This window comes from Triplophysa dalaica, unplaced genomic scaffold (genome assembly GCF_015846415.1).
Source record: "Triplophysa dalaica isolate WHDGS20190420 unplaced genomic scaffold, ASM1584641v1 Contig2, whole genome shotgun sequence".
Lineage (NCBI taxonomy): Eukaryota > Metazoa > Chordata > Actinopteri > Cypriniformes > Nemacheilidae > Triplophysa > Triplophysa dalaica.
The window spans coordinates 1-26,817 of NW_026622636.1; the positions used below are offsets into that span (position 1 = coordinate 1).

The window sequence follows — 26,817 nt, forward strand, 5'->3', positions numbered from 1 at the left end:
TGCTCGATGGGTTGTCGATGCAACTAGGTATACAACAACGAGTAAACATCAACAGATGGCATCGTCTCCAGATATAGGACTGAACACCCCTGGATCAGAAAGGTGCACTGAACCCTAGGCCGACAGAACCCTGTAAGCTCTTGATTGTCTGCGAAATGTCACAGCGGGCCTACTGCAAAACGCCATGGAGGAAACCTGGTTAGGGTGTGTTTGATGAGGGATGAACCTGCACTCACCTGTTGTACTCAACAAGCCCCAACCCGAGAGCCTACACTTAGAACACGTTACTACTCAAGAGCCCGGATAGCTCCGTCGGTAGAGCATCAGACTTTTAGTCTGAGGGTCCAGGGTTCAAGTCCCTGTTCGGGCGATGTGTTTCCACTCTGTTAGTCAGCTTTACCTTGTGAGCTCTTATGGGCCCTCCCTCTGTTGATAAAAATTAAATAAACAGTTTGCTCGTGCGTTGTAGGTCTGCAGATTGGCCTTGAGCAGGGTAAGGAATTCCGTGAGACCTCAGCTAAAGCTGCCAATCTTCTCACTGCAGATCTAGTCACTCAGTCCTGGTAGCGCAACTTTGCCGGAGGCATGTTGGCTAGCCGTGATCGTATAGTGGTTAGTACTCTGCGTTGTGGTCGCAGCAACCCCGGTTCGAATCCGGGTCACGGCAGGGCACCACGTCTTATTGAAGTCCTGCCTTTCCCTTTTTGACATCGTCCTCTTTGCAGCACGACCTAAACCCAGAGGCCCTGGAACCTGTTGTAGTCGTGGCCGAGTGGTTAAGGCGATGGACTTGAAATCCATTGGGGTCTCCCCCGCAGGTTCAAACCCTGCCGACTACGGCTGCTTGAGAGAGAGAAGAAGATCAAGCCTTTATAGACTACCACGTTTTTCTTTAAGAGCGACTCTGCAACAGATCAACGTGTTGTTGATATAACACAAATTGACAGGTACAGGAGTGCTCGATGGGTCGTCGATGCAACTAGGTATATAACAATGTAGTAAAACAATGTGTACATACTTTATAGCCTTTATGTGATTTTACAAATGTTTAAGAGCGACTCTGCAACAGATGGCACGAGTTGTTGATATAACACAAATTGACTGGTACAGGAGTGCTCGATGGGTTGTCGATGCAACTAGGTATACAACAACGAGTAAACATCAACAGATGGCATCGTCTCCAGATATAGGACTGAACACCCCTGCATCAGAAAGGTGCACTGAACCCTAGGCCGACAGAACCCTGTAAGCTCTTGATTGTCTGCGAAATGTCACAGCGGCTACGGCTGCTTGAGAGAGAGAAGAAGATCAAGCCTTTATAGACTACCACGTTTTTCTTTAAGAGCGACTCTGCAACAGATCAACGTGTCGTTGATATAACACAAATTGAGGTAGCGTGGCCGAGCGGTCTAAGGCGCTGGATTAAGGCTCCAGTCTCTTTGGAGGCGTGGGTTCAAATCCCACCGATGCCAGTGGGTCTTTGCTCCGCTTGGATCGTTGTGAGTCTAGTTTTCGTCTTACCTCCAGAGCCACATTAGCTGGTTAGGGTGTGTTTGATGAGGGATGAACCTGCACTCACCTGTTGTACTCAACAAGCCCCCACCCGAGAGCCTACACTTAGAACACGTCGTTACAACTCAAGAGCCCGGATAGCTCAGTCGGTAGAGCATCAGACTTTTAATCTGAGGGTCCAGGGTTCAAGTCCCTGTTCGGGCGATGTGTTTCCACTCTGTTAGTCAGCTTTACCTTGTACCTTTGACATCGTCCTCTTTGCAGCACGACCTAAACCCAGAGGCCCTGGAACCTGTTGTAGTCGTGGCCGAGTGGTTAAGGCGATGGACTTGAAATCCATTGGGGTCTCCCTGCGCAGGTTCAAACCCTGCTGACTACGGCTGCTTGAGAGAGAGAAGAAGATCAAGCCTTTATAGACTACCACGTTTTTCTTTAAGAGCGACTCTGCAACAGATCAACGTGTTGTTGATATAAACACAAATTGACAGGTACAGGAGTGCTCGATGGGTCGTCGATGCAACTAGGTATATAACAATGTAGTAAAACAATGTGTACATACTTTATAGCCTTTATGTGATTTTACAAATGTTTAAGAGCGACTCTGCAACAGATGGCACGAGTTGTTGATATAACACAAATTGACTGGTACAGGAGTGCTCGATGGGTTGTCGATGCAACTAGGTATACAACAACGAGTAAACATCAACAGATGGCATCGTCTCCAGATATAGGACTGAACACCCCTGGATCAGAAAGGTGCACTGAACCCTAGGCCGACAGAACCCTGTAAGCTCTTGATTGTCTGCGAAATGTCACAGCGGGCCTACTGTAAAACGCCATGGAGGAAACCGGCGGCACAAGGTGCCTTTTTGAGGTAGCGTGGCCGAGCGGTCTAAGGCGCTGGATTAAGGCTCCGCTTGGATCGTTGTGAGTCTAGTTTTCGTCTTACCTCCAGAGCCACATTAGCTGGTTAGGGTGTGTTTGAAGCGGGATGAACCTGCACTCACCTGTTGTACTCAACAAGCCCCAACGCGAGAGCCTACACTTAGAACACGTCGTTACAACTCAAGAGCCCGGATAGCTCAGTCGGTAGAGCATCAGACTTTTAATCTGAGGGTCCAGGTTTCAAGTCCCTGTTCGGGCGATGTGTTTCCACTCTGTTAGTCAGCTTTACCTTGTGAGCTCTTATGGGCCCTCCCTCTGTTGATAAAAATTAAATAAACAGTTTGCTCGTGCGTTGTAGGTCTGCAGATTGGCCTTGAGCAGGGATTTCATCGAGCACATGCGTAAGGAATTCCGTGAGACCTCAGCAAAAGCTGCCAATCTTCTCACTGCAGATCTAGTCACTCAGTCCTGGTAGCGCAACTTTGCCGGAGGCATGTTGGCTAGCCGTGATCGTATAGTGGTTAGTACTCTGCGTTGTGGTCGCAGCAACTCCGGTTCGAATCCGGGTCACGGCAGGGCACCACGTCTTATTGAAGTCCTGCCTTTCCCTTTTTGACATTGGGGTCTCCCCGTAGGTTCAAACCCTGCCGACTACGGCTGCTTGAGAGAGAGAAGAAGATCAAGCCTTTATAGACTACCACGTTTTTCTTTAAGAGCGACTCTGCAACAGATCAACGTGTTGTTGATATAACACAAATTGACAGGTACAGGAGTGCTCGATGGGTCGTCGATGCAACTAGGTATATAACAATGTAGTAAAACACTGTGTACATACTTTATAGCCTTTATGTGATTTTACAAATGTTTAAGAGCGACTCTGCAGCAGATGGCACGAGTTGTTGATATAACACAAATTGACTGGTACAGGAGTGCTCGATGGGTTGTCGATGCAACTAGGTATACAACAACGAGTAAACATTTAATGTAAAACAATGTGTACATACTTTATAGCCTTTAATGTGATTTTATAAATGTTTTCTTTGCATGGACCTTTAAGGAAAGCACAGCCAGATAAAAGACCAAAGATGAGCTGTCAGGGCAGTGTTTAAAACACGTCTGACTTTCAGCTCCCAGAGCCCGTTACCCGGTTCAAGGGTACTTGATGAACTGCAATCAACAGATGGCATCGTCTCCAGATATAGGACTGAACACCCTGCATCAGAAAGGTGCACTGAACCCTAGGCCGACAGAACCCTGTAAGCTCTTGATTGTCTGCGAAATGTCACAGCGGGCCTACTGTAAAACACCATGGAGGAAACCGGCGGCACAAGGTGCCTTTTTGAGGTAGCGTGGCCGAGCGGTCTAAGGCGCTGGATTAAGGCTCCAGTCTCTTTGGAGGCGTGGGTTCAAATCCCACCGCTGCCAGTGGGTCTTTGCTCCGCTTGGATCGTTTTGAGTCTAGTTTTCGTCTTACCTCCAGAGCCACATTAGCTGGTTAGGGTGTGTTTGATGAGGGATGACTTTTAATCTGAGGGTCCAGGGTTCAAGTCCCTGTTCGGGCGATGTGTTTCCACTCTGTTAGTCAGCTTTACCTTGTGAGCTCTTATGGGCCCTCCCTCTGTTGATAAAAATTAAATAAACAGTTTGCTCGTGCGTTGTAGGTCTGCAGATTGGCCTTGAGCAGGGATTTCATCGAGCACATGCGTAAGGAATTCCGTGAGACCACAGCAAAAGCTGCCAATCTTCTCACTGCAGATCTAGTCACTCAGTCCTGGTAGCGCAACTTTGCCGGAGGCATGTTGGCTAGCCGCGATAGTATAGTGGTTAGTACTCTGCGTTGTGGTCGCAGCAACCCCGGTTCGAATCCGGGTCACGGCAGGGCACCACGTCTTATTGAAGTCCTGCCTTTCCCTTTTTGACATCGTCCTCTTTGCAGCACGACCTAAACCCAGAGGCCATGGAACCTGTTGTAGTCGTGGCCGAGTGGTTAAGGCGATGGACTTGAAATCCATTGGGGTCTCCCCGCGCAGGTTCAAACCCTGCCAAATGTAGTAAAACAATGTGTACATACTTTATAGCCTTTATGTGATTTTACAAATGTTTAAGAGCGACTCTGCAACAGATGGCACGAGTTGTTGATATAACACAAATTGACTGGTACAGGAGTGCTCGATGGGTTGTCGATGCAACTAGGTATACAACAACGAGTAAACATTTAATGTAAAACAATGTGTACATACTTTATAGCCTTTAATGTGATTTTATAAATGTTTTCTTTGCATGGACCTTTAAGGAAAGCACGGCCAGATAAAAGACCAAAGATGAGCTGTCAGGGCAGTGTTTAAAACACGTCTGACTTTCAGCTCCCAGAGCCCGTTACCCGGTTCAAGGGTACTTGATGAACTGAAATCAACAGATGGCATCGTCTCCAGATATAGGACTGAACACCCCTGCATCAGAAAGGTGCACTGAACCCTAGGCCGACAGAATCCTGTAAGCTCTTGATTGTCTGCAAAATGTCACAGCGGGCCTACTGTAAAACACCATGGAGGAAACCGGCGGCACAAGGTGCCTTTTTGAGGTAGCGTGGCCGAGCGGTCTAAGGCGCTGGATTAAGGCTCCGCTTGGATCGTTGTGAGTCTAGTTTTCGTCTTACCTCCAGAGCCACATTAGCTGGTTAGGGTGTGTTTGATGAGGGATGAACCTGCACTCACCTGTTGTACTCAACAAGCCCCAACCCGAGAGCCTACACTTAGAACACGTCGTTACAACTCAAGAGCCCGGATAGCTCAGTCGGTAGAGCATCAGACTTTTAATCTGAGGGTCCAGGGTTCAAGTCCCTGTTCGGGCGATGTGTTTCCACTCTGTTAGTCAGCTTTACCTTGTGAGCTCTTATGGGCCCTCCCTCTGTTGATAAAAATTAAATAAACAGTTTGCTCGTGCGTTGTAGGTCTGCAGATTGGCCTTGAGCAGGGATTTCATCGAGCACATGCGTAAGGAATTCCGTGAGACCTCAGCAAAAGCTGCCAATCTTCTCACTGCAGATCTAGTCACTCAGTCCTGGTAGCGCAACTTTGCCGGAGGCATGTTGGCTAGCCGTGATCGTATAGTGGTTAGTACTCTGCGTTGTGGTCGCAGCAACCCCGGTTCGAATCCGGGTCACGGCAGGGCACCACGTCTTATTGAAGTCCTGCCTTTCCCTTTTTGACATCGTCCTCTTTGCAGCACGACCCAAACCCAGAGGCCATGGAACCTGTTGTAGTCGTGGCCGAGTGGTTAAGGCGATGAACTTGAAATCCATTGGGGTCTCCCCGCGCAGGTTCAAACCCTGCCAAATGTAGTAAAACAATGTGTACATACTTTATAGCCTTTATGTGATTTTACAAATGTTTAAGAGCGACTCTGCAACAGATGGCACGAGTTGTTGATATAACACAAATTGACTGGTACAGGAGTGCTCGATGGGTTGTCGATGCAACTAGGTATACAACAACGAGTAAACATTTAATGTAAAACAATGTGTACATACTTTATAGCCTTTAATGTGATTTTATAAATGTTTTCTTTGCATGGACCTTTAAGGAAAGCACGGCCAGATAAAAGACCAAAGATGAGCTGTCAGGGCAGTGTTTAAAACACGTCTGACTTTCAGCTCCCAGAGCCCGTTACCCGGTTCAAGGGTACTTGATGAACTGCAATCAACAGATGGCATCGTCTCCAGATATAGGACTGAACACCCCTGCATCAGAAAGGTGCACTGAACCCTAGGCCGACAGAACCCTGTAAGCTCTTGATTGTCTGCGAAATGTCACAGCGGGCCTACTGTAAAACACCATGGAGGAAACCGGCGGCACAAGGTGCCTTTTTGAGGTAGCGTGGCCGAGCGGTCTAAGGCGCGGGATTAAGGCTCCAGTCTCTTTGGAGGCGTGTGTTCAAATCCCACCGCTGCCAGTGGGTCTTTGCTCCGCTTGGATCGTTGTGAGTCTAGTTTTCGTCTTACCTCCAGAGCCACATTAGCTGGTTAGGGTGTGTTTGATGAGGGATGACTTTTAATCTGAGGGTCCAGGGTTCAAGTCCCTGTTCGGGCGATGTGTTTCCACTCTGTTAGTCAGCTTTACCTTGTGAGCTCTTATGGGCCCTCCCTCTGTTGATAAAAATTAAATAAACAGTTTGCTCGTGCGTTGTAGGTCTGCAGATTGGCCTTGAGCAGGGATTTCATCGAGCACATGCGTAAGGAATTCCGTGAGACCTCAGCAAAAGCTGCCAATCTTCTCACTGCAGATCTAGTCACTCAGTCCTGGTAGCGCAACTTTGCCGGAGGCATGTTGGCTAGCGGTGATCGTATAGTGGTTAGTACTCTGCGTTGTGGTCGCAGCAACCCCGGTTCGAATCCGGGTCACGGCAGGGCACCACGTCTTATTGAAGTCCTGCCTTTCCCTTTTTGACATCGTCCTCTTTGCAGCACGACTTAAACCCAGAGGCCATGGAACCTGTTGTAGTCGTGGCCGAGTGGTTAAGGCGATGGACTTGAAATCCATTGGGGTCTCCCCGCGCAGGTTCAAATCCTGCCAAATGTAGTAAAACAATGTGTACATACTTTATAGCCTTTATGTGATTTTACAAATGTTTAAGAGCGACTCTGCAACAGATGGCACGAGTTGTTGATATAACACAAATTGACTGGTACAGGGGCCCGTTTCAGAAAGCAGGGTAAGTGCAAACTCAGAGTAAGTCAACCCCAGAAAACGGAATACTCAGGGTTTTTGGTTTCAGAACGCGAGGTATGTCAAACCCGCGACCGCGGAGTAAGTCAAGGCCATTTCAGAAGCGAGGTATCTTATACTCCGAGTGAGTAACCAGAGTAACCTACTCCGTGAACCTAACCTGGTCGGGAGCAGGTTTTATTCCGCAAACCCAGGGTTTGTTATAATCTCCGCCCCCTTTTCGAAGCGCGAGCGGTGTTGAAATTGCATACGTCATTTGTTTATTGATTCGTGTTCCTAATCGCGCTCTATTTAGTCACACAGAGCTTAAAATAGCATGTTCGTTTATTCAGGAACCCGTAGATGAGGAAGCTGCATTAATTCCCAGAGAATTATATTTATGTCGGGAGAGAATTGTGAGGCCCCGTTTGGACGTTTTATCTTAACTTTTATGGCCAGTTTAAGAAGTATATTTAACATTTCGCAATCAGGCATCTTACTAGCAAGACCATTTTATTTCTTTAAACTTTCCTGAATAAATGATGTTATTGTATTTCTACGACGGCGTTTTAGTGGCACGTTAAAAATAAAATAAATTCAAGATTACGAGAATAAAGTCGAAATGTTACGAGAATAAACTCGTCGTAATACGTATTTTATTTTCATGAAAGTTGTAGTTTAAGAGTTGAAGTTATGTTTGAGCACGTCATCTGAATCAGTGAGTTAATTCGTAGTTCATGTCAGATTTTTTCTTCTGAATAAATTCAGTTTCCTACATAACCGCTGCAGTGTCCTTTAACTAATTATAACTCCATTATGATGCGCCAAAAGACAAAGAATTTCCTTATTGCTAAATCATAATCTAAAGTTGGATTTAACCAAATCCTCCACATCTATTGTTTCTAGAAATTCTGTTATTTTTCTCAAAATATTTCGACTTTATTCTCGTAACATTTCGACTTTATTCTCGTAACATTTTGACTTTATATTTCGACTTTATTCTCGTAACATTTCGACTTTATTCTCGAAATGTTTTTTTTTTTACGACGCCGTCGTATATTTCATAATCAGCTGCTGCCAAGATCTTTTTATTGCAGAAGGATAGCACCTACATGAGAGCGAGAGAGTAAAATATAATTCGCATTTTCACAGTTTCAACAAAATAAATATCAAAGTGATTGACATATAAACTGGCGCAATAACAAGTGAAGCACTTTTCTCCCACACCAACTCTCTTTCTTTTGCTGCTGTGGCTGTGTTGCTCTTTTTTTCTTAATATTCACCGTACGCTTGTAACAGTTCATTCAATTCGATTGGCGAGAAATGAACAGAGCGCTTTTTGTCACGTGCCGTTGCTATGGTGAATCGTGCTATCTTCACTCAATTGATGATGGCTTTTCATCGCCATGCTGCACGAGCGTAACCTAGAGTGAACTTACTCAGGGTTGATTGAACTAACTCAAATCAGCTGTTCTGAAACTGAAAACTCAGAGTAGCGATTCTCTGAGTAAATCAACTCAGAGTTCAGATTTTAACTCGGTGTTGGTTGAACTTCCTTATTGAAACGGGCCCCAGGAGTGCTCGATGGGTTGTCGATGCAACTAGGTATACAACAACGAGTAAACATTTAATGTAAAACAATGTGTACATACTTTATAGCCTTTAATGTGATTTTATAAATGTTTTCTTTGCATGGACCTTTAAGGAAAGCACGGCCAGATAAAAGACCAAAGATGAGCTGTCAGGGCAGTGTTTAAAACACGTCTGACTTTCAGCTCCCAGAGCCCGTTACCCGGTTCAAGGGTACTTGATGAACTGCAATCAACAGATGGCATCGTCTCCAGATATAGGACTGAACACCCCTGCATCAGAAAGGTGCACTGAACCCTAGGCCGACAGAACCCTGTAAGCTCTTGATTGTCTGCGAAATGTCACAGCGGGCCTACTGTAAAACACCATGGAGGAAACCGGCGGCACAAGGTGCCTTTTTGAGGTAGCGTGGCCGAGCGGTCTAAGGCGCTGGATTAAGGCTCCAGTCTCTTTGGAGGCGTGGGTTCAAATCCCACCGCTGCCAGTGGGTCTTTGCTCCGCTTGGATCGTTGTGAGTCTAGTTTTCGTCTTATCTCCAGAGCCACATTAGCTGGTTAGGGTGTGTTTGATGAGGGATGAACTTGCACTCACCTGTTGTACTCAACAAGCCCCCACCCGAGAGCCTACACTTAGAACACGTCGTTACAACTCAAGAGCCCGGATAGCTCAGTCGGTAGAGCATCTGAGGGTCCAGGGTTCAAGTCCCTGTTCGGGCGATGTGTTTCCACTCTGTTAGTCAGCTTTACCTTGTGAGCAATTATGGGCCCTCCCTCTGTTGATAAAAATTAAATAAACAGTTTGCTCGTGCGTTGTAGGTCTGCAGATTGGCCTTGAGCAGGGATTTCATCGAGCACATGCGTAAGGAATTCCGTGAGACCTCAACAAAAGCTGCCAATCTTCTCACTGCAGATCTAGTCACTCAGTCCTGGTAGCGCAACTTTGCCGGAGGCATGTTGGCTAGCCGTGATCGTATAGTGGTTAGTACTCTGCGTTGTGGTCGCAGCAACCCTGGTTCGAATCCGCGTCACGGCAGGGCACCACGTCTTATTGAAGTCCTGCCTTTCCCTTTTTGACATCGTCCTCTTTGCAGCACGACCTAAACCCAGAGGCCCTGGAACCTGTTGTAGTCGTGGCCGAGTGGTTAAGGCGATGGACTTGAAATCCATTGGGGTCTCCCCGCGCAGGTTCAAACCCTGCCGACTACGGCTGCTTGAGAGAGAGAAGAAGATCAAGCCTTTATAGACTACCACGTTTTTCTTTAAGAGCGACTCTGCAACAGATCAACGTGTTGTTGATATAACACAAATTGACAGGTACAGGAGTGCTCGATGGGTCGTCGATGCAACTAGGTATACAACAATGTAGTAAAACAATGTGTTCATACTTTATAGCCTTTATGTGATTTTACAAATGTTTAAGAGCGACTCTGCAGCAGATGGCACGAGTTGTTGATATAACACAAATTGACTGGTACAGGAGTGCTCGATGGGTTGTCGATGCAACTAGGTATACAACAACGAGTAAACATTTAATGTAAAACAATGTGTACATACTTTATAGCCTTTAATGTGATTTTATAAATGTTTTCTTTGCATGGACCTTTAAGGAAAGCACGGCCAGATAAAAGACCAAAGATGAGCTGTCAGGGCAGTGTTTAAAACACGTCTGACTTTCAGCTCCCAGAGCCCGTTACCCGGTTCAAGGGTACTTGATGAACTGCAATCAACAGATGGCATCGTCTCCAGATATAGGACTGAACACCCCTGCATCAGAAAGGTGCACTGAACCCTAGGCCGACAGAACCCTGTAAGCTCTTGATTGTCTGCGAAATGTCACAGCGGGCCTACTGTAAAACGCTATGGAGGAAACCAGCGGCACAAGATGCCTTTTTGAGGTAGCGTGGCCGAGCGGTCTAAGGCGCTGGATTAAGGCTCCAGTCTCTTTGGAGGCGTGGGTTCAAATCCCACCGCTGCCAGTGGGTCTTTGCTCCGCTTGGATCGTTGTGAGTCTAGTTTTCGTCTTACCTCCAGAGCCACATTAGCTGGTTAGGGTGTGTTCTCCATGTACATACTTTATAGCCTTTTATGTGATTTTACAAATGTTTAAGAGCGACTCTGCAGCAGATGGCACGAGTTGTTGATATAACACAAATTGACTGGTACAGGAGTGCTCGATGGGTTGTCGATGCAACTAGGTATACAACAACGAGTAAACATCAACAGATGGCATCGTCTCCAGATATAGGACTGAACACCCCTGCATCAGAAAGGTGCACTGAACCCTAGGCCGACAGAACCCTGTAAGCTCTTGATTGTCTGCGAAATGTCACAGCGGGCCTACTGCAAAACGCCATGGAGGAAACCTGGTTAGGGTGTGTTTGATGAGGGATGAACCTGCACTCACCTGTTGTACTCAACAAGCCCCAACCCGAGAGCCTACACTTAGAACACGTTACTACTCAAGAGCCCGGATAGCTCCGTCGGTAGAGCATCAGACTTTTAGTCTGAGGGTCCAGGGTTCAAGTCCCTGTTCGGGCGATGTGTTTCCACTCTGTTAGTCAGCTTTACCTTGTGAGCTCTTATGGGCCCTCCCTCTGTTGATGAAAATTAAATAAACAGTTTGCTCGTGCGTTGTAGGTCTGCAGATTGGCCTTGAGCAGGGATTTCATCGAGCACATGCGTAAGGAATTCCGTGAGACCTCAGCAAAAGCTGCCAATCTTCTCACTGCAGATCTAGTCACTCAGTCCTGGTAGCGCAACTTTGCCGGAGGCATGTTGGCTAGCCGTGATCGTATAGTGAAGAAGATCAAGCCTTTATAGACTACCACGTTTTTCTTTAAGAGCGACTCTGCAACAGATCAACGTGTTGTTGATATAACACAAATTGACAGGTACAGGAGTGCTCGATGGGTCGTCGATGCAACTAGGTATATAACAATGTAGTAAAAAAATTGTGTACATACTTTATAGCCTTTTATGTGATTTTACAAATGTTTAAGAGCGACTCTGCAGCAGATGGCACGAGTTGTTGATATAACACAAATTGACTGGTACAGGAGTGCTCGATGGGTTGTCGATGCAACTAGGTATACAACAACGAGTAAACATTTAATGTAAAACAATGTGTACATACTTTATAGCCTTTAATGTGATTTTATAAATGTTTTCTTTTCATGGACCTTTAAGGAAAGCACGGCCAGATAAAAGACCAAAGATGAGCTGTCAGGGCAGTGTTTAAAACACGTCTGACTTTCAGCTCCCAGAGCCCGTTACCCGGTTCAAGGGTACTTGATGAACTGCAATCAACAGATGGCATCGTCTCCAGATATAGGACTGAACACCCCTGCATCAGAAAGGTGCACTGAACCCTAGGCCGACAGAACCCTGTAAGCTCTTGATTGTCTGCGAAATGTCACAGCGGGCCTACTGTAAAACACCATGCAGTTTGCTCGTGCGTTGTAGGTATGCAGATTGGCCTTGAGCAGGGTAAGGAATTCCGTGAGACCTCAGCAAAAGCTGCCAATCTTCTCACTGCAGATCTAGTCACTCAGTCCTGGTAGCGCAACTTTGCCGGAGGCATGTTGGCTAGCCGTGATCGTATAGTGGTTAGTACTCTGCGTTGTGGTCGCAGCAACCCCGTTTCGAATCCGGGTCACGGCAGGGCACCACGTCTTATTGAAGTCCTGCCTTTCCCTTTTTGACATCGTCCTCTTTGCAGCACGACCTAAACCCAGAGGCCCTGGAACCTGTTGTAGTCGTGGCCGAGTGGTTAAGGCGATGGACTTGAAATCCATTGGGGTCTCCCCGCGCAGGTTCAAACCCTGCCGACTACGGCCGCTTGAGAGAGAGAAGAAGATCAAGCCTTTATAGACTACCACGTTTTTCTTTAAGAGCGACTCTGCAACAGATCAACGTGTTGTTGATATAACACAAATTGACAGGTACAGGAGTGCTCGATGGGTTGTCGATGCAACTAGGTATACAACAACGGGTAAACATTTAATGTAAAACAATGTGTACATACTTTATAGCCTTTAATGTGATTTTATAAATGTTTTCTTTGCATGGACCTTTAAGGAAAGCACGGCCAGATAAAAGACCAAAGATGAGCTGTCAGGGCAGTGTTTAAAACACGTCTGACTTTCAGCTCCCAGAGCCCGTTACCCGGTTCAAGGGTACTTGATGAACTGCAATCAACAGATGGCATCGTCTCCAGATATAGGACTGAACACCCCTGTATCAGAAAGGTGCACTGAACCCTAGGCCGACAGAACCCTGTAAGCTCTTGATTGTTTGCGAAATGTCACAGCGGGCCTACTGTAAAACACCATGCAGTTTGCTCGTGCGTTGTAGGTCTGCAGATTGGCCTTGAGCAGGGTAAGGAATTCCGTGAGACCTCAGCAAAAGCTGCCAATCTTCTCACTGCAGATCTAGTCACTCAGTCCTGGTAGCGCAACTTTGCCGGAGGCACGTTGGCTAGCAGTGATCGTATAGTGGTTAGTACTCTGCGTTGTGGTCGCAGCAACCCCGGTTCGAATCCGGGTCACGGCAGGGCACCACGTCTTATTGAAGTCCTGCCTTTCCCTTTTTGACATCGTCCTCTTTGCAGCACGACATAAACCCAGAGGCCCTGAAACCTGTTGTAGTCGTGGCCGAGTGGTTAAGGCGATGGACTTGAAATCCATTGGGGTCTCCCCGCGCAGGTTCAAACCCTGCCGACTACGGCTGCTTGAGAGAGAGAAGAAGATCAAGCCTTTATAGACTACCACGTTTTTCTTTAAGAGCGACTCTGCAACAGATCAACGTGTTGTTGATATAACACAAATTGACAGGTACAGGAGTGCTCGATGGGTTGTCGATGCAACTAGGTATACAACAACGAGTAAACATTTAATGTAAAACAATGTGTACATACTTTATAGCCTTTATGTGATTTTACAAATGTTTAAGAGCGACTCTGCAACAGATGGCACGAGTTGTTGATATAACACAAATTGACTGGTACAGGAGTGCTCGATGGGTTGTCGATGCAACTAGGTATACAACAACGAGTTAACATTTAATGTAAAACAATTTGTACATACTTTATAGCCTTTAATGTGATTTTATAAATGTTTTCTTTGCATGGACCTTTAAGGAAAGCACGGCCAGATAAAAGACCAAAGATGAGCTGTCAGGGCAGTGTTTAAAACACGTCTGACTTTCAGCTCCCAGAGCCCGTTAACCGGTTCAAGGGTACTTGATGAACTGCAATCAACAGATGGCATCGTCTCCAGATATAGGACTGAACACCCCTGCATCAGAAAGGTGCACTGAACCCTAGGCCGACAGAACCCTGTAAGCTCTTGATTGTCTGCGAAATGTCACAGCGGGCCTACTGTAAAACACCATGGAGGAAACCGGCGGCACAAGGTGCCTTTTTGAGGTAGCGTGGCCGAGCGGTCTAAGGCGCTGGATTAAGGCTCCAGTCTCTTTGGAGGCGTGGGTTCAAATCCCACCGCTGCCAGTGGGTCTTTGCTCCGCTTGGATCGTTGTGAGTCTAGTTTTCGTCTTACCTCCAGAGCCACATTAGCAGGTTAGGGTGTGTTCTCCATGTACATACTTTATAGCCTTTTATGTGATTTTACAAATGTTTAAGAGCGACTCTGCAGCAGATGGCACGAGTTGTTGATATAACACAAATTGACTGGTACAGGAGTGCTCGATGGGTTGTCGATGCAACTAGGTATACAACAACGAGTAAACATTTAATGTAAAACAATGTGTACATACTTTATAGCCTTTAATGTGATTTTATAAATGTTTTCTTTGCATGGACCTTTAAGGAAAGCACGGCCAGATAAAAGACCAAAGATGAGCTGTCAGGGCAGTGTTTAAAACACGTCTGACTTTCAGCTCCCAGAGCCCGTTACCCGGTTCAAGGGTACTTGATGAACTGCAATCAACAGATGGCATCGTCTCCAGATATAGGACTGAACACCCCTGCATCAGAAAGGTGCGCTGAACCCTAGGCCGACAGAACCCTGTAAGCTCTTGATTGTCTGCGAAATGTCACAGCGGGCCTACTGTAAAACACCATGGAGGAAACCGCCGGAACAAGGTGCCTTTTTGAGGTAGCGTGGCCGAGCGGTCTAAGGCGCTGGATTAAGCCTCCAGTCTCTTTGGAGGCGTGGTTTCAAATCCCACCGCTGCCAGTGGGTCTTTGCTCCGCTTGGATCGTTGTGAGTCTAGTTTTCGTCTTACCTCCAGAGCCACATTAGCTGGTTAGGGTGTATTTATGAGGGATGAACTTGCACTCACCTGTTGTACTCAACACGTCGCCGCAACTCAAGAGCCCGTATAGCTCAGTCGGTAGAGCATAAGACTTTTAATCTGAGGGTCCAGGGTTCAAGTTCCTGTTCGGGCGATGTGTTTCCACATTGTTAGTCACCTTTACCTTGTGAGCTCTTCTGGGCCCTCCCTCTGTTGATAAAAATTAAATAAACAGTATGCTCGTGCGTTGGAGTCTACACATTGGCTTTGAGCACATGCTCAAGGAATTCCGTGAGACCTCACCAAAAGCTGCCAATCTTCTCCCTGCAGATGTAGTCACTCAGTCACTTTGCCGGAGGCATGTTGGCTAGCCGTGACAGTATAGTGGTTAGTACTCTGCGTTGTGGTCGCTGCAACCCGGTTCGAATCCGGGTTACGGCAGTCCTTATTGAAGTCCTGCCTTTCCCTTTTTGACATCGTCCTCTGCAGCAGCACGACCGAAACCCAGAAGGCCTGGAACCTGTTGTAGTCGTGGCCGTACCCTCAAGCGATCGGACAGCAAAGCCATTCCTAACGATTCGTTACAATTCCTAACACATTCTAAATAAGTCCTAACAAGTCCTAACACATTCTAAATAAGTCCTAACAAGTCCTAACACATTCTACTTAAATCCTAACACTTGCGAAATAATTCCTAACACAAGTTGTAACAATCCGAACGCTCTCTTCTGATTGGTAGAAATGGGGCAAAACGAACATTGGCCGAAACATTATCATTTGTGTCGTCCATCCCAGCGCTACGCGAGACAGTTGGGATTATTTTAAATCACATAAACATTTTAATCATTTTAAAGTCTTCGGATAGCGTGCAGGTGAGTCCATTATCACTTGAAAGAGAATCTGATTGTAACGTTGCTTAGTTTGACACTACGGTTTCATCTAAACCGGTTAAATTGTAATTTGTGGTTTAACACTTAGAAATTAGAAATCGCCATGGCCATTCATTTTGCAATAGCAAAATGCCTTAGGTATATGTACATTAAGTTACAACAACTGTAATAATGTGATGGTGATGATGATGAATGTCCAAATTCAGAATGCCAATGCGTTTAGACAATTTTTGGTTAAATCCAATTGCACTTGTTAACACTAACATGTATATTAAAGGTATATTAAAAGAATTAATAACTGCCCATTACACAAACAAACCCGTGCATATGATATCTTTGGCAAAAGAATCCCCTGGAAATGTGGTTTTCATAAGGTATATAATGATAAGGTATGTGATTAAAAGGAATGTGATGATAAGGTATGTGATGACAAATGTGAAAAACTCGCCAACACAAGGGTGAAATGTTCATTTTTTGAGCTGTGAAGCCTTGGGATAATTTACCCCAAAATTTTAATTCTCTCATGATTTACTAACTCTGTAGTTATTCCAAACCTGTATAAACTTATTTGATTGGTTGAAAACAGAGAAAGATATTTGGACACACAGACTAATACAGATTATGAACAACTCTAAATTAAGTATATTATGACACAATATTGTTATACTATCCCTTTTCTTATGTTCATCAATTCTGCATTTGTTTTATCCGTTTTTATTTATTTATTTGATATTTAAGAGATGAATTATTTTATCCAGCAAGAATGTAAATTGATTTACAAAGTGATAGCAAGGATGTAGATGTTTACACTTTTTTTAACAGTCAGCTGAGCAGACAGTTTTAGAGACGCAGGCAGCCCCACAGAGCAGTGAAGCCTCCAGTCAATCCCCCCAGCCCAGTGCAAGCTTCAGTGCAGGTTTCAGTCAAGCCCCACAGCCCAGTGCAGGCTCCAGACCAGCCCCGCAGCCCAGTGCAGGCTTCAGCACCGCCCCGCAGCCCAGTGCAGGCTCTAGACCAGCCCCGCAGCCCAGTGCAGGCTTCAGCCCGCCCGCAGTCCAGTGCAGGCTCCAGACCAGCCCCGCAGCCCAGTGCAGGCTTCAGCACCGCCCCGCAGTCCAGTGCAGGCTCCAGACCAGCCCCGCAGCCCAGTGCAGGCTCCAGACCAGCCCCGCAGACCAGTGCAGGCTTCAGCATCGCCCCGCAGCCCAGTGCAGGCTCAAGACCAGCCCCGCAGCCCAGTGCAGGCTCCAGACCAGCCCTGCAGAGCAGAAGTTCAATTAAGTGTGCTCTTTGTAGCGAAGATGTTAATGTGGATGGTTTCAGTGAACATCTTTCAGACAACCATGTCCAAGAATGTTGTGATCAGTGTGGTGAAAAAGTCTGGGGTGCAGTTGGACTGTTTAACCACATTGACAAGCATCATCGTTTGATTAGTCTTTCAGATGGGGACAGAACATCTGTGGATCCAACATCATCCATTGCACAGTCATCTGCATACATCGAAGACCAGCAAAGAGCTCCACAAACTGCAGTACAAACACCATCACAGGACATTACACTAAGGCCTCCAGAAGTAAATTGGCTGAGTTTTCTCCCCAAACATTTCTGTCGATTTGCTCAAACCAGCAGACCAAAAGTGGATAGCTCAGTGTACAGCTCCAGTTTCTTGAAACAAGTGCTAGAAGAAATTCATAGTGAGGAGTGGGCAAGACGGAGTATAGACTACCTGACAGACTGTGAGCTCCACAAAAAGAGATGTGCCTGACCCAATCGGAAGTGGTTTATGAGCAGCCCCCCGCCTTTTCGCCCCCTACCGCTGGCACAGTGGTTTGAGACTGCCCATGCCGATGAAATCCTGAATCACCTTGATGAGCTTAAGGGTGTTGTAACATCAACATATGGTAGCATCCTGAAGCTTGATTCTACCAAAAAGGTAAACATAAATACACATAAAGAGCCAAATGCATGTTAAATTATATTGAATATACCAAATTGTATTATCTTAATGCATTTATACAGATTACTAAAAAGCTTGCTGGTGGCATTGCTGACACTGCTACCTGGATGACCAACATTGGTAATGAATTTGGCCAAGTTCTGAACTGTGTCCTAACCACGGGTGAGGGAGCCGGCTTAGATGACTTGTGTCAGGGCATTGTAAAGTGATACAGGGATGCTAGGGAGCCAGATCCAGCTGCGATTTATGTGACAGGGACTGCTGCAGCGGGACAGGTTTGTCAACTTAAGCCATTACTTAACAGGAATGTGTGTGCATTTATACATTTCTAATCCATATAAGCAATAATTTTTTGGCATGTGTCTCAATGACAATAAATCATAGATCTGCATGTTTCCCACTAATTTAGGAAAATGGTGTTTAGATGGCTTTTTTAGGTGTTCATATTTTGTTCATGTTCGTTCAGATGCAGAACCCTCTAAAAGCCACCTCTGTCAAAAATGAGATTATAATGTTGATGAGTGAATGATGAGTGAATGCTCTCAAAGTAAAGTATATGTTACTCAAATAATCTTGCTTCAAAGACTTCTAAATAACGCTCAGCCCATTCTGAATTATCTGCTATCTGCTATGGAACTGAACCTAGGAGCCTGATAAAAATGTTTCTTTAAAAGAAGTGAAATCTGACGGATTTAGAGGCTTAAGAGAATATTTATAAATAGCATTAGCATATTTTTAAATGATACAAATTTAAATCTAAGAAGATGTGTAAACTCGCTCATTGTTTCTCATTGGTGTAGGTGTTACTCCAGTTCTTACCTGGTTTCGACCTTGGAAGTTCAAAGTTCGCCTTGATGTTTTCCACTTCATGCGACGGTTCACTGCTGGTCTTACAACAGAGCACCATCCACTGTATGGCACTTTCTGCTCCAAGTTGTCCAGTTGTATCTTTGAATGGGACAAGGATGACTTCTCTCACCTTAAAGAAGCGAAAAAGAACATACTTTTTAAAAAAACTTCAGGGGCATATTCCAACAGAACTGACCGACACGACTGGTTTGCGCCTCATTAATCCAGAGAGCATGATGCACGTTTGGGAGGTACAACAGAAACATTTACCCTGTATCCAAGACCCGCCTGGTGTTCAGCTTTACACAAAGCTGGGCTCTGGGTTACAGAAGGGTGACAAGGTTCTGGATGTACTGCGGTGTGGCAGAGGGTCCTCTTCTCTTGAAAGCTTTCATCGCCATCAGTGCACTTTCATTCCAGGTATGGTAACAATACCAAGAATATCATGTCTGTAATTAAGTAGTGTTGTCACAATAAAGGAATTTCTAAACTTTGGAAGAATACAACAAAAAACTGTTTAAATACGACTTAATAAAAAGTAAAGTAAAATAAAGGAATTCAATTTCCACAGGTTGAGTTAACAAGTGAATTAGCTTTAATTGGTAGTCAGCTTTGGAAGTTCGTAGAGGGGTTTATAATGGTATTTTGACAATGTCACACATTTTTCCTTACAGGGTGGAGATGTAATGCTGTACATACTCAGATGTACATGCTTGAGGGTGCATCGAGATGGAACATCAACCGGGCTCTTCAAGCTGTGGACATGAGTGGTACATCACAAACTAAAATCTATGTTGTACGTTTAATGTCCCACATTAATGTCCTCAGCAAAAGACTCCTCGGATGTGCACTCCTGCAAGAATTCATAACCCATGGGAAACCCACAAGTAAGATTCAATACTGTACATTCTCTTACTATAGTAATACCAGGCTTTGCTGTGAGTTTGAATGCTGCCTAAACGCTAACCATTCATTCCATTTTTAATTCATTCAATTTTTAATGGAATGATCATTGCTGTAACGGTGGTCATATCTATTATCTATCTATACTGTTATAAGATGTGTCTGTGTGTTTTCAGCGTATTTGGTTGAGTTGTCTATGTGTGACTTTATTTATTTATGTATTTTTTTTAAATCACATTTTTTTTTATTCATTTCCAACACCACATTCATCACATTTACTGTTATGATTTAGCCTGATATATTCCTCTTTTTACAATATGATGCCTCTTTTTGGCAGATGAGCGTATAGCAGTGGAGTACTTGTTGGCACAATCTGGCAGAGGAGACCTACTTTCTCCACTGGAGCCTGGTGAAATCACTCTGCCAGAGATGCAGTTGAAGTTCAGGAGGATGAGTGTCTGGATGTCACAATATGTGATGCAGCAGACATCAGTTTAAACACACGCACTATTGGCAGTTCCAGCAGTCATGATGATTTATTGACCTCTTCTCTGGTAATATACATTTTCTTGAATTAAATTGAAATTGCATAGGAATGTTTAGCTTATATGAGCAATACATGAGTTGTTTTATAATTTATATATTCAATTTAAGTAATGCTCTACAATGTTTAATTGGTATACTTACAAATGTTCAAAAATTATCTATGAAACCCCTGTTCCAAGTGGTGGCTCTCACAGTCCTGACATTGAAGACATGTCCTGGCGCTGGGCCCAGCACATCTTCTCTGGTAAAGACTCTAATACGTGATGCTTATGCTTGTAATTTGTGAAGAACAGTTTATCAAAGAACTGTAATCCAGGATTTCGTTTTTTTTTGGCGGTGGATAACCTGGCAGGGTACCTTATTAGCCTCAACCGGACTATCACTGCTTTGTCAACCAACGAGATAGCAGAGATCTTGCGGTTGTATTCGTGTCTGCATGCTATTGATCAGTCCCCTTCCAAGTATTCCCTTAAGTGCAAGAAAAGGATCTTGCCAGGTCCTTGGAGAGCTTCTCGAAAGCGTAGTGGCTCAGCCCCTGGTCAGCAAGCAGCTGAGAGGTGAGTTAAATTGTGGTGCACCTGTGGTTAAAGGACATTTTTACAGTGTGTGCCATCATAAATTATCCCTCACTTTTCATTTGCATGAAATAAAAATTCCTAATTAGTCTGTATGTTTATAAAGCTCCAATGAACCATAGAATAACATACAAAATGCATTAAATGCATTGTTTTATCCACAGACTATTCATGACCCATGGCCAGGCAGCTCAGAGACCTGATATCAACAGGATTTCAGAATGCATCGCACTCAAGCTTTTGAAGGAATTCAGGGAAGCCAGAAACAGACCTAAAGACAATAAGGGCAAAACCTTTCCAATTACACAGGCAATTGTGATGATGTATTGTCACATCAAGCAGCTGCTTGAAGACTGCCGAGAGCTGCTCGACAAGACCAACCTGGTGCTAGTTACAATCAACAACACTACAGTGTCATCTTGGTGAGTTGGTTATTGCCTTCCTAATTTCACTTTAGTAGCATATTCCTTATAACAACTTCTAAATTAACTATTAGTTTGCATTTGTTTAGAATGGTTTAATTCACAGTGTTTATATAACTCTTGAACTGAAGATGTTTTTTTTTTTTTAAAAAGGCTTCTTGACCGACAGAAACGAACTGATCGGGACACCTTACTGCAAGGAGTGGAGCTTCCCCAGCAAATTGGTATAGCGAAGGAGCCACTGCCAAAGCCAAGGGAGCTCCCATCTGGACCTGTTGAACATGGACATGTTCCCATTGAGTTCAAGGAGCCTGAGAATCGGGAGGGTGAGGCAGTCATTCGTCAACGTAAATATGCACGAAGTGGAACTGCAGTGTCTTCAAATGCACTCACAGGCACTGGGCTAGGAGACACATCTCCATATGACACAGACTATTCTCCTGCTGCACAGAATAATTTCTTCTGTCCTGAGGCACAGGACTTTCCTGGGTGGAATACCTGGTCTGAGTGTTCTGATTGGTCTTTTTCACCCGGGTATCCGTCATCAGCTCCACCCCCACCTCATGGTTGGTCTTCCGTTGCACCCGGGCATCCATTATCAGCTCCACCCCCACCTCATGGTTGGTCTTCCGTTGCACCTGGGCATCCAATCATCAGCTCCACCCCCACCTCATGGTTGGTCTTCCGTTGCACCCGGGCATCCATCATCAGCTCCACCCCCACCTCATGGTTGGTCTTCCGTTGCACACCCGGGTATCCGTTACAGCTCCACCCCCACCTCATGGTGGTCTTCCGTTGTACCCGGTATCCATCATCAGCTCCACCCTCACCTCATGGTTGGTCTTCCGTTGTACCCGGGTATCCATCATCAGATCCCACCCCCCACCTCATGGGTGGTCTTCCCTTCCACCCGGGTATCCATCATCGGCTCCACCCCCCCCTCATGGTTGGTCTTCCCTTCCCCCTGGTCAACAGCCATTAGCTCTGCCACCACCTGAAAACCGACAACGTGCATGGAGCTCCACAAGGCAGCACTTGAGGATGAACAGCGTGTGGCAAGAGGGGAGCCACCAAAGAAAAGGCAAACAAAAGACGACTACCACTATCAATCCAAATCTGTGGCAAGTCAAGAAGCAAAATTACTGGTCATACTCAGCTTAGAGGAAAATGGTACTGTCCAGCGTCGGGCCAGAGCATTACAGAGTGGAAAGACTCTTTGTAGGCAACAAACAAACATTACCATACCAACACCACATTATTTTATTTTTTTAAGAAACTTGTCTTAAATCTAGTTACAGTAAATTTTTAGTAGTGTATTAGGTTAACAGAATTTGAAGGATAGCTCTCTCTATTTCTTATTGTATTCTAGTTATTGTATAATTATTGTTAATATTTAATATTGTATTTAATAAATGTTTACTATTACATCTAATGTATATCATATATATAAGGATTTTGGAAGTGTATATTAGATTAGATTAGATTAGATTCAACTTTATTGTCAGTACACATATATAAGTACAGTGTAACGAAATGTAGTTTAGGTCTAACCAGAAGTGCAATTAGCAAGTGCATGATATACAGTGTGAATAAATACAGAATACAATATTAGGAAAATACTATACAATGGGCATAAAAATACTATTATGAAACTATTATGAAAATACTTTACAGAAGGAATGTTCTATGACAATATGACAGTCGGTATGTACTATGGACAATATATACAGAAGGCTATATACTGTGAACATTAGTGTACAGGTGGTTATGAACAGATAACAATTTAGACTATACAGTAGTGCAAGTGACTTAGGTGTGCATTGATTATAGACATTAGCTATTAAAGTTGCAGTGCAATAGAAAGTTAATGCGGTTATTAAAGGTATGGTGCAGTATATGAGTTAATGCAGTTATTGAAGTTATAGTGAAATAGATCGATTTAAAAAAAAAAAAACATTACAATTACTTGGATCTAAATGGGCACTTAGGTATTTTGTTGATAAAATTGAATACGTTTTTTTTACCTTTTGTAATTATAATATTAAATATACTATAATTTTACTTCATTTTTTGCTCAATCTTTCTTTTCCCCCTTCTTCTTTCTTTTTTTTTCTTTTCCCCCACCATAACAGTCCATTTTGCCCCATATTTGGCCGAGTGGTTAAGGCGATGGACTTGAAATCCATTGGGGTCTCCCTGCGCAGGTTCGAATCCTGCCGACTACGTTTGCGGTCTATTAAGCTCAGATGTTGATTTGTATCTCTAGAGGCGAAAGAGCAAACTTCATCTCGGCCGAGCCCTGTGCAGCCGTCTGTTAGCTCGCTTTGATCGTGTGGTTGGTTAGTACTCTGTGTTGTGGTCTCAGCAAATCTGGACCGAGGCAACTTTTTGGGGGGGTTGAATAAACTGCTTCCCGCTCGCTTTGGAAATGTGTTGGTGGCGAACGCCTTCAATCGGGCGAACAACGCACTGCAATTTGTTCAAAAAGAGCCGCGCCAAGCACTTCTTCAGCTGTTCTTTAGAATGTTTAAACCCAGCTCATCCAATCACTGCTACTACACGTGCAGAGAAATGAAAAGTCTTTCCGACTTGCATTGAAAATGTAGGGTCGCTACTCCGATTCTTAATCTCTTGGAAACAGTTGCAGTCCGTATTGCGCTTGCTGAGGTGTCAGGCATGGTCCAGCAGTCAGGACTCCTGTTTTCACCCAAGCGGTCCGGGTTTAACTCCCGGCTTTAGAAGCCAAAGGCATCTTTTCTTTCAGTGTGTTTGCAAAGCCGTATTGTTTTAGAGTAAGACTCTGTTGAGTAAGCTCCACTGGCGGGCCTCAGCATTTTGGGGTCAGAAAACTACAGCTGCTCGCCACAAAGCTTTCATCCCTGGGTGGGCTTGAACCACCATCCTTTCGGTTAACAGCCGAATGGGCTAACCGATTTCGCCACAGAGACAGTTGTCAAGGATTTTGCTTGGACAAGTTGGACAAGTTGGACAAGTTCACGTTTGTTGCAAGTTTATTGTCACCACCTGCTCAGATAGGTAGAAAATCTTCTGCGATGCACTTCAAATGTGTGATTGTTATTTCGCTTCCTCTGTGCTGGGAAACAGTTGAAGTGCACGTCGGCTCCAGGTCGGAAGGAGACAGCTAAGGCGTCCCATATGGTCTAGCGGTTAGGATTCCTGGTTTTCACCCAGGCGGCCTGGGTTCAACTCCCGGTATGGGAATTACCATTTTCTCAGTTGGTTATTTTCAAATGAAAAAGCTGCTGTTTCACGGTGAGGCTCTGACGAGTCAGCTGTGTAGGAGGTAAAAACAAATAGCCACTTATCTCGTATATCAGCCTTTCTTGGCACCTTCTACATTTTAACTCCTTTGCACAATCCAAACTCGAGTGAGCAAACAGTCTTTAACCTTGTATTATATGGTGCGTCCTGAGGTCTCAGGCAACAAGTGCTGGACACAAAGTGCTGCGTTCTGGGTGCCGACAACTGAAAAGTACAGAAGGTACATCTGGGACAATTTTTACGAGATGTCTTTACACTATCTTGACGTTTTTAACCACACCTCTACATGGAGAAAACCTTAAACATCCAAAAGAGCTAAAGTGGGAAGTCGTGTGGGTACAAAAAGCTTCCTTTGGTTCTAAAACATAATCTCGGTGAACGACTTCATAGCAGCATCACAACACTGTTTGTACTGCATTGTGAAAAACCATCTGGTTTTCATCTTTTTCATTCCAATGTAAATTTTAACACTTTAAAAAAAAGGTCATCATGCAGAAAAGGGTCATTTTTTTTCCTGGAAGGGTAAAGGTTGCGTTTCGTAAGGGACCGCTGGGATATCTTCTGCAGGATCCAACTGACCAGGCGAGAACAATAAAAAACAACCTATCTTTGCAGGACAAGTCGGCACCAATTAAGCTGGAGCTTGTGAGACAAAATGCTCTGAATGTGGTCCGTCAAAGAGGAGGTGATGCCTCAGACCAAAAAGAAGTTTTTGGTGAGTACATCCTGCAGTTTGGGAAATACAAGGGAAGTCCTTCCGGTGGCTCCTTGAAAATGATGTGGGGTACACCATCTATCTGATGAAGAACCTTCAGCAAGAAGAGGCTGCAGGAGTCACAATGACCGAGGGGCACAGCAAGAGCAGCCTGGTCTCTTTTATGCAGTACGCCCACAGCTTTGAGGAGATTCTGTCTCTTTTACATTACACGTCCAAAACTCCAGCTGCAACAGCGGCATCACCAGGCGACGATCAGCTGGTTGGTTTCGGAGCTCGTGCCAAGAGTACATGGAAGGAGATTTGGGACGGCAGAGCTGATGGTTACGCGTCCTTTGTAATGGGGGCTAAGTGTGTCCGAGGGACACGGATGCATAAACTGCAACAATACCTGCTGAAGCAGCAGCAGTCTGCCCGTCCGCATGTTCCTGCCACATCTGAGCCCACAGGTCAGTTGTTATTTCCCCTCATTTGGCCTTCAGAAGAGAATCTTTACATTTATGTCAATAAGTATAAACATACTTTGTGCTTTACAAAGAATAAGGTAAAGTATGAAGTTACATTTGAAAAATTCCAAGTGCAGCGTAAAAGCAACCTTTAACTCTTGTTTGTCAACCATACAGAGATGGATGAAGACGCTGAGCTGGAGACTGCAATGCTGAACATCACCCCCTCTAAGCTACTGGTGCAGTGTGAGTGTTTTTTTTCTTAAATGACATCTTGTATTAAATAAGTTGATATATTTAATAAATGTTCCCTAATTTTTACATTTGTTAGCGCCAGCATCATCTGCGTGCTCAGCTGCTGAAGTGAAACACTCCACAGAAACAACGACAGGTTTTTATTCACTTTAGTGTCAGCACTTTTGTGTTGATGAATTATGAAATTAAATGTTCTCCAAAACTGAATATGAATTTTTTTTGTCTAAATGTGTCAGTGTGTTGGCCGTGTGTCACTAACAAATCTGTGTGCTGTTGGCATTATACTAACTGTTCAAGGGGCTATGAATTGATTCCCCCACCACGATGAACTGATAAACCCCCATTCTGGGTAAGTGCTCACTTTGACTGTAAACTTATAAATATTTCAGTTTATTAATACATGAAGACGTGCATGTTCTTGTAATTACATTGTTTACATTCCCTGTTTAGTTTAAAATGTTTGTGACATTATTTGAGAAGGCTTAATGCATCATTTCATTCATTCTATTAAAGTAAGCAGATCTCTTAAGACTATTGATATTATTAACAAGATGTTATGTCTTGCAGAACCATCTACTGTCCTTTTGAAACCACTGATGGTCACTAGAAAGGAACTGCGTCTGTCTCCTTTGGATGGTAAACACATTTTATTTCCGCCTCTCTGATCATATAATTGTCTTCTTTATAACTTTGAATTGAATTTTTTTCTGACTTCCTTTTTAAAGCACCAGCTGTGCCAGCTCTGAAAACACCAGTGCCCCTTCCTAAAGAGCTGATGTTTCTTGTGCAGGAACCATCAGCTTCCACACAATCAAAAAAAGGTGTTTCAGCGACAGGTGTGTTCTAATGTCAAGTTTATGGATACATTGAATCATACATTATAAATGCATGTTTTTAAAACTATCACCTCTTTTACAATGTGTCTCTCTTCATCAGAGGGCAGTATCTCTCGAGCGTGCAGGACCCTTTCTTTTGAGGAATCTAACAAAGATGGTAAGAATGGGTTGCATTAGATATATATGGGTTGAATCATTTC

At 44.5% G+C, this 26,817-nt stretch overlaps 27 non-coding genes across 27 annotated transcripts; 26 read left to right on the forward strand and 1 right to left on the reverse strand.

Moving 5' to 3' along the window:
* The first annotated feature begins 297 nt into the window (after nucleotides 1-297).
* Nucleotides 298-370, forward strand: trnak-uuu (transfer RNA lysine (anticodon UUU)). The gene has a single exon. It is a non-coding gene; the product is annotated as a tRNA-Lys (tRNA).
* Nucleotides 371-595: 225 nt separating this feature from the next.
* Nucleotides 596-667, forward strand: trnah-gug (transfer RNA histidin (anticodon GUG)). Its single transcript has one exon. It is a non-coding gene; the product is annotated as a tRNA-His (tRNA).
* A 91-nt stretch (nucleotides 668-758) lies between these two features.
* On the forward strand, nucleotides 759-839 carry trnas-uga (transfer RNA serine (anticodon UGA)). The gene has a single exon. It is a non-coding gene; the product is annotated as a tRNA-Ser (tRNA).
* Nucleotides 840-1,390: 551 nt separating this feature from the next.
* On the forward strand, nucleotides 1,391-1,472 carry trnal-aag (transfer RNA leucine (anticodon AAG)). Its single transcript has one exon. It is a non-coding gene; the product is annotated as a tRNA-Leu (tRNA).
* A 171-nt stretch (nucleotides 1,473-1,643) lies between these two features.
* On the forward strand, nucleotides 1,644-1,716 carry trnak-uuu (transfer RNA lysine (anticodon UUU)). Its single transcript has one exon. It is a non-coding gene; the product is annotated as a tRNA-Lys (tRNA).
* Nucleotides 1,717-1,809: 93 nt separating this feature from the next.
* On the forward strand, nucleotides 1,810-1,891 carry trnas-uga (transfer RNA serine (anticodon UGA)). The gene has a single exon. It is a non-coding gene; the product is annotated as a tRNA-Ser (tRNA).
* Nucleotides 1,892-2,583: 692 nt separating this feature from the next.
* Nucleotides 2,584-2,656, forward strand: trnak-uuu (transfer RNA lysine (anticodon UUU)). Its single transcript has one exon. It is a non-coding gene; the product is annotated as a tRNA-Lys (tRNA).
* Nucleotides 2,657-3,740: 1,084 nt separating this feature from the next.
* Nucleotides 3,741-3,822, forward strand: trnal-aag (transfer RNA leucine (anticodon AAG)). The gene has a single exon. It is a non-coding gene; the product is annotated as a tRNA-Leu (tRNA).
* Nucleotides 3,823-4,203: 381 nt separating this feature from the next.
* Nucleotides 4,204-4,275, forward strand: trnah-gug (transfer RNA histidin (anticodon GUG)). The gene has a single exon. It is a non-coding gene; the product is annotated as a tRNA-His (tRNA).
* A 91-nt stretch (nucleotides 4,276-4,366) lies between these two features.
* On the forward strand, nucleotides 4,367-4,448 carry trnas-uga (transfer RNA serine (anticodon UGA)). The gene has a single exon. It is a non-coding gene; the product is annotated as a tRNA-Ser (tRNA).
* Nucleotides 4,449-5,175: 727 nt separating this feature from the next.
* On the forward strand, nucleotides 5,176-5,248 carry trnak-uuu (transfer RNA lysine (anticodon UUU)). The gene has a single exon. It is a non-coding gene; the product is annotated as a tRNA-Lys (tRNA).
* Nucleotides 5,249-5,492: 244 nt separating this feature from the next.
* On the forward strand, nucleotides 5,493-5,564 carry trnah-gug (transfer RNA histidin (anticodon GUG)). The gene has a single exon. It is a non-coding gene; the product is annotated as a tRNA-His (tRNA).
* A 91-nt stretch (nucleotides 5,565-5,655) lies between these two features.
* trnas-uga (transfer RNA serine (anticodon UGA)) lies at nucleotides 5,656-5,737 on the forward strand. Its single transcript has one exon. It is a non-coding gene; the product is annotated as a tRNA-Ser (tRNA).
* Nucleotides 5,738-6,266: 529 nt separating this feature from the next.
* On the forward strand, nucleotides 6,267-6,348 carry trnal-aag (transfer RNA leucine (anticodon AAG)). The gene has a single exon. It is a non-coding gene; the product is annotated as a tRNA-Leu (tRNA).
* Nucleotides 6,349-6,892: 544 nt separating this feature from the next.
* Nucleotides 6,893-6,974, forward strand: trnas-uga (transfer RNA serine (anticodon UGA)). Its single transcript has one exon. It is a non-coding gene; the product is annotated as a tRNA-Ser (tRNA).
* Nucleotides 6,975-9,092: 2,118 nt separating this feature from the next.
* Nucleotides 9,093-9,174, forward strand: trnal-aag (transfer RNA leucine (anticodon AAG)). The gene has a single exon. It is a non-coding gene; the product is annotated as a tRNA-Leu (tRNA).
* Nucleotides 9,175-9,813: 639 nt separating this feature from the next.
* trnas-uga (transfer RNA serine (anticodon UGA)) lies at nucleotides 9,814-9,895 on the forward strand. Its single transcript has one exon. It is a non-coding gene; the product is annotated as a tRNA-Ser (tRNA).
* Nucleotides 9,896-10,583: 688 nt separating this feature from the next.
* trnal-aag (transfer RNA leucine (anticodon AAG)) lies at nucleotides 10,584-10,665 on the forward strand. The gene has a single exon. It is a non-coding gene; the product is annotated as a tRNA-Leu (tRNA).
* A 489-nt stretch (nucleotides 10,666-11,154) lies between these two features.
* trnak-uuu (transfer RNA lysine (anticodon UUU)) lies at nucleotides 11,155-11,227 on the forward strand. The gene has a single exon. It is a non-coding gene; the product is annotated as a tRNA-Lys (tRNA).
* A 1,213-nt stretch (nucleotides 11,228-12,440) lies between these two features.
* Nucleotides 12,441-12,522, forward strand: trnas-uga (transfer RNA serine (anticodon UGA)). The gene has a single exon. It is a non-coding gene; the product is annotated as a tRNA-Ser (tRNA).
* Nucleotides 12,523-13,331: 809 nt separating this feature from the next.
* Nucleotides 13,332-13,413, forward strand: trnas-uga (transfer RNA serine (anticodon UGA)). Its single transcript has one exon. It is a non-coding gene; the product is annotated as a tRNA-Ser (tRNA).
* Nucleotides 13,414-14,113: 700 nt separating this feature from the next.
* Nucleotides 14,114-14,195, forward strand: trnal-aag (transfer RNA leucine (anticodon AAG)). Its single transcript has one exon. It is a non-coding gene; the product is annotated as a tRNA-Leu (tRNA).
* A 606-nt stretch (nucleotides 14,196-14,801) lies between these two features.
* trnal-aag (transfer RNA leucine (anticodon AAG)) lies at nucleotides 14,802-14,883 on the forward strand. The gene has a single exon. It is a non-coding gene; the product is annotated as a tRNA-Leu (tRNA).
* Nucleotides 14,884-15,022: 139 nt separating this feature from the next.
* trnak-uuu (transfer RNA lysine (anticodon UUU)) lies at nucleotides 15,023-15,095 on the forward strand. The gene has a single exon. It is a non-coding gene; the product is annotated as a tRNA-Lys (tRNA).
* Nucleotides 15,096-23,223: 8,128 nt separating this feature from the next.
* trnas-uga (transfer RNA serine (anticodon UGA)) lies at nucleotides 23,224-23,308 on the forward strand. Its single transcript has one exon. It is a non-coding gene; the product is annotated as a tRNA-Ser (tRNA).
* A 649-nt stretch (nucleotides 23,309-23,957) lies between these two features.
* trnan-guu (transfer RNA asparagine (anticodon GUU)) lies at nucleotides 23,958-24,031 on the reverse strand. The gene has a single exon. It is a non-coding gene; the product is annotated as a tRNA-Asn (tRNA).
* A 202-nt stretch (nucleotides 24,032-24,233) lies between these two features.
* trnae-uuc (transfer RNA glutamic acid (anticodon UUC)) lies at nucleotides 24,234-24,305 on the forward strand. Its single transcript has one exon. It is a non-coding gene; the product is annotated as a tRNA-Glu (tRNA).
* The last annotated feature ends 2,512 nt before the right edge of the window (nucleotides 24,306-26,817 follow it).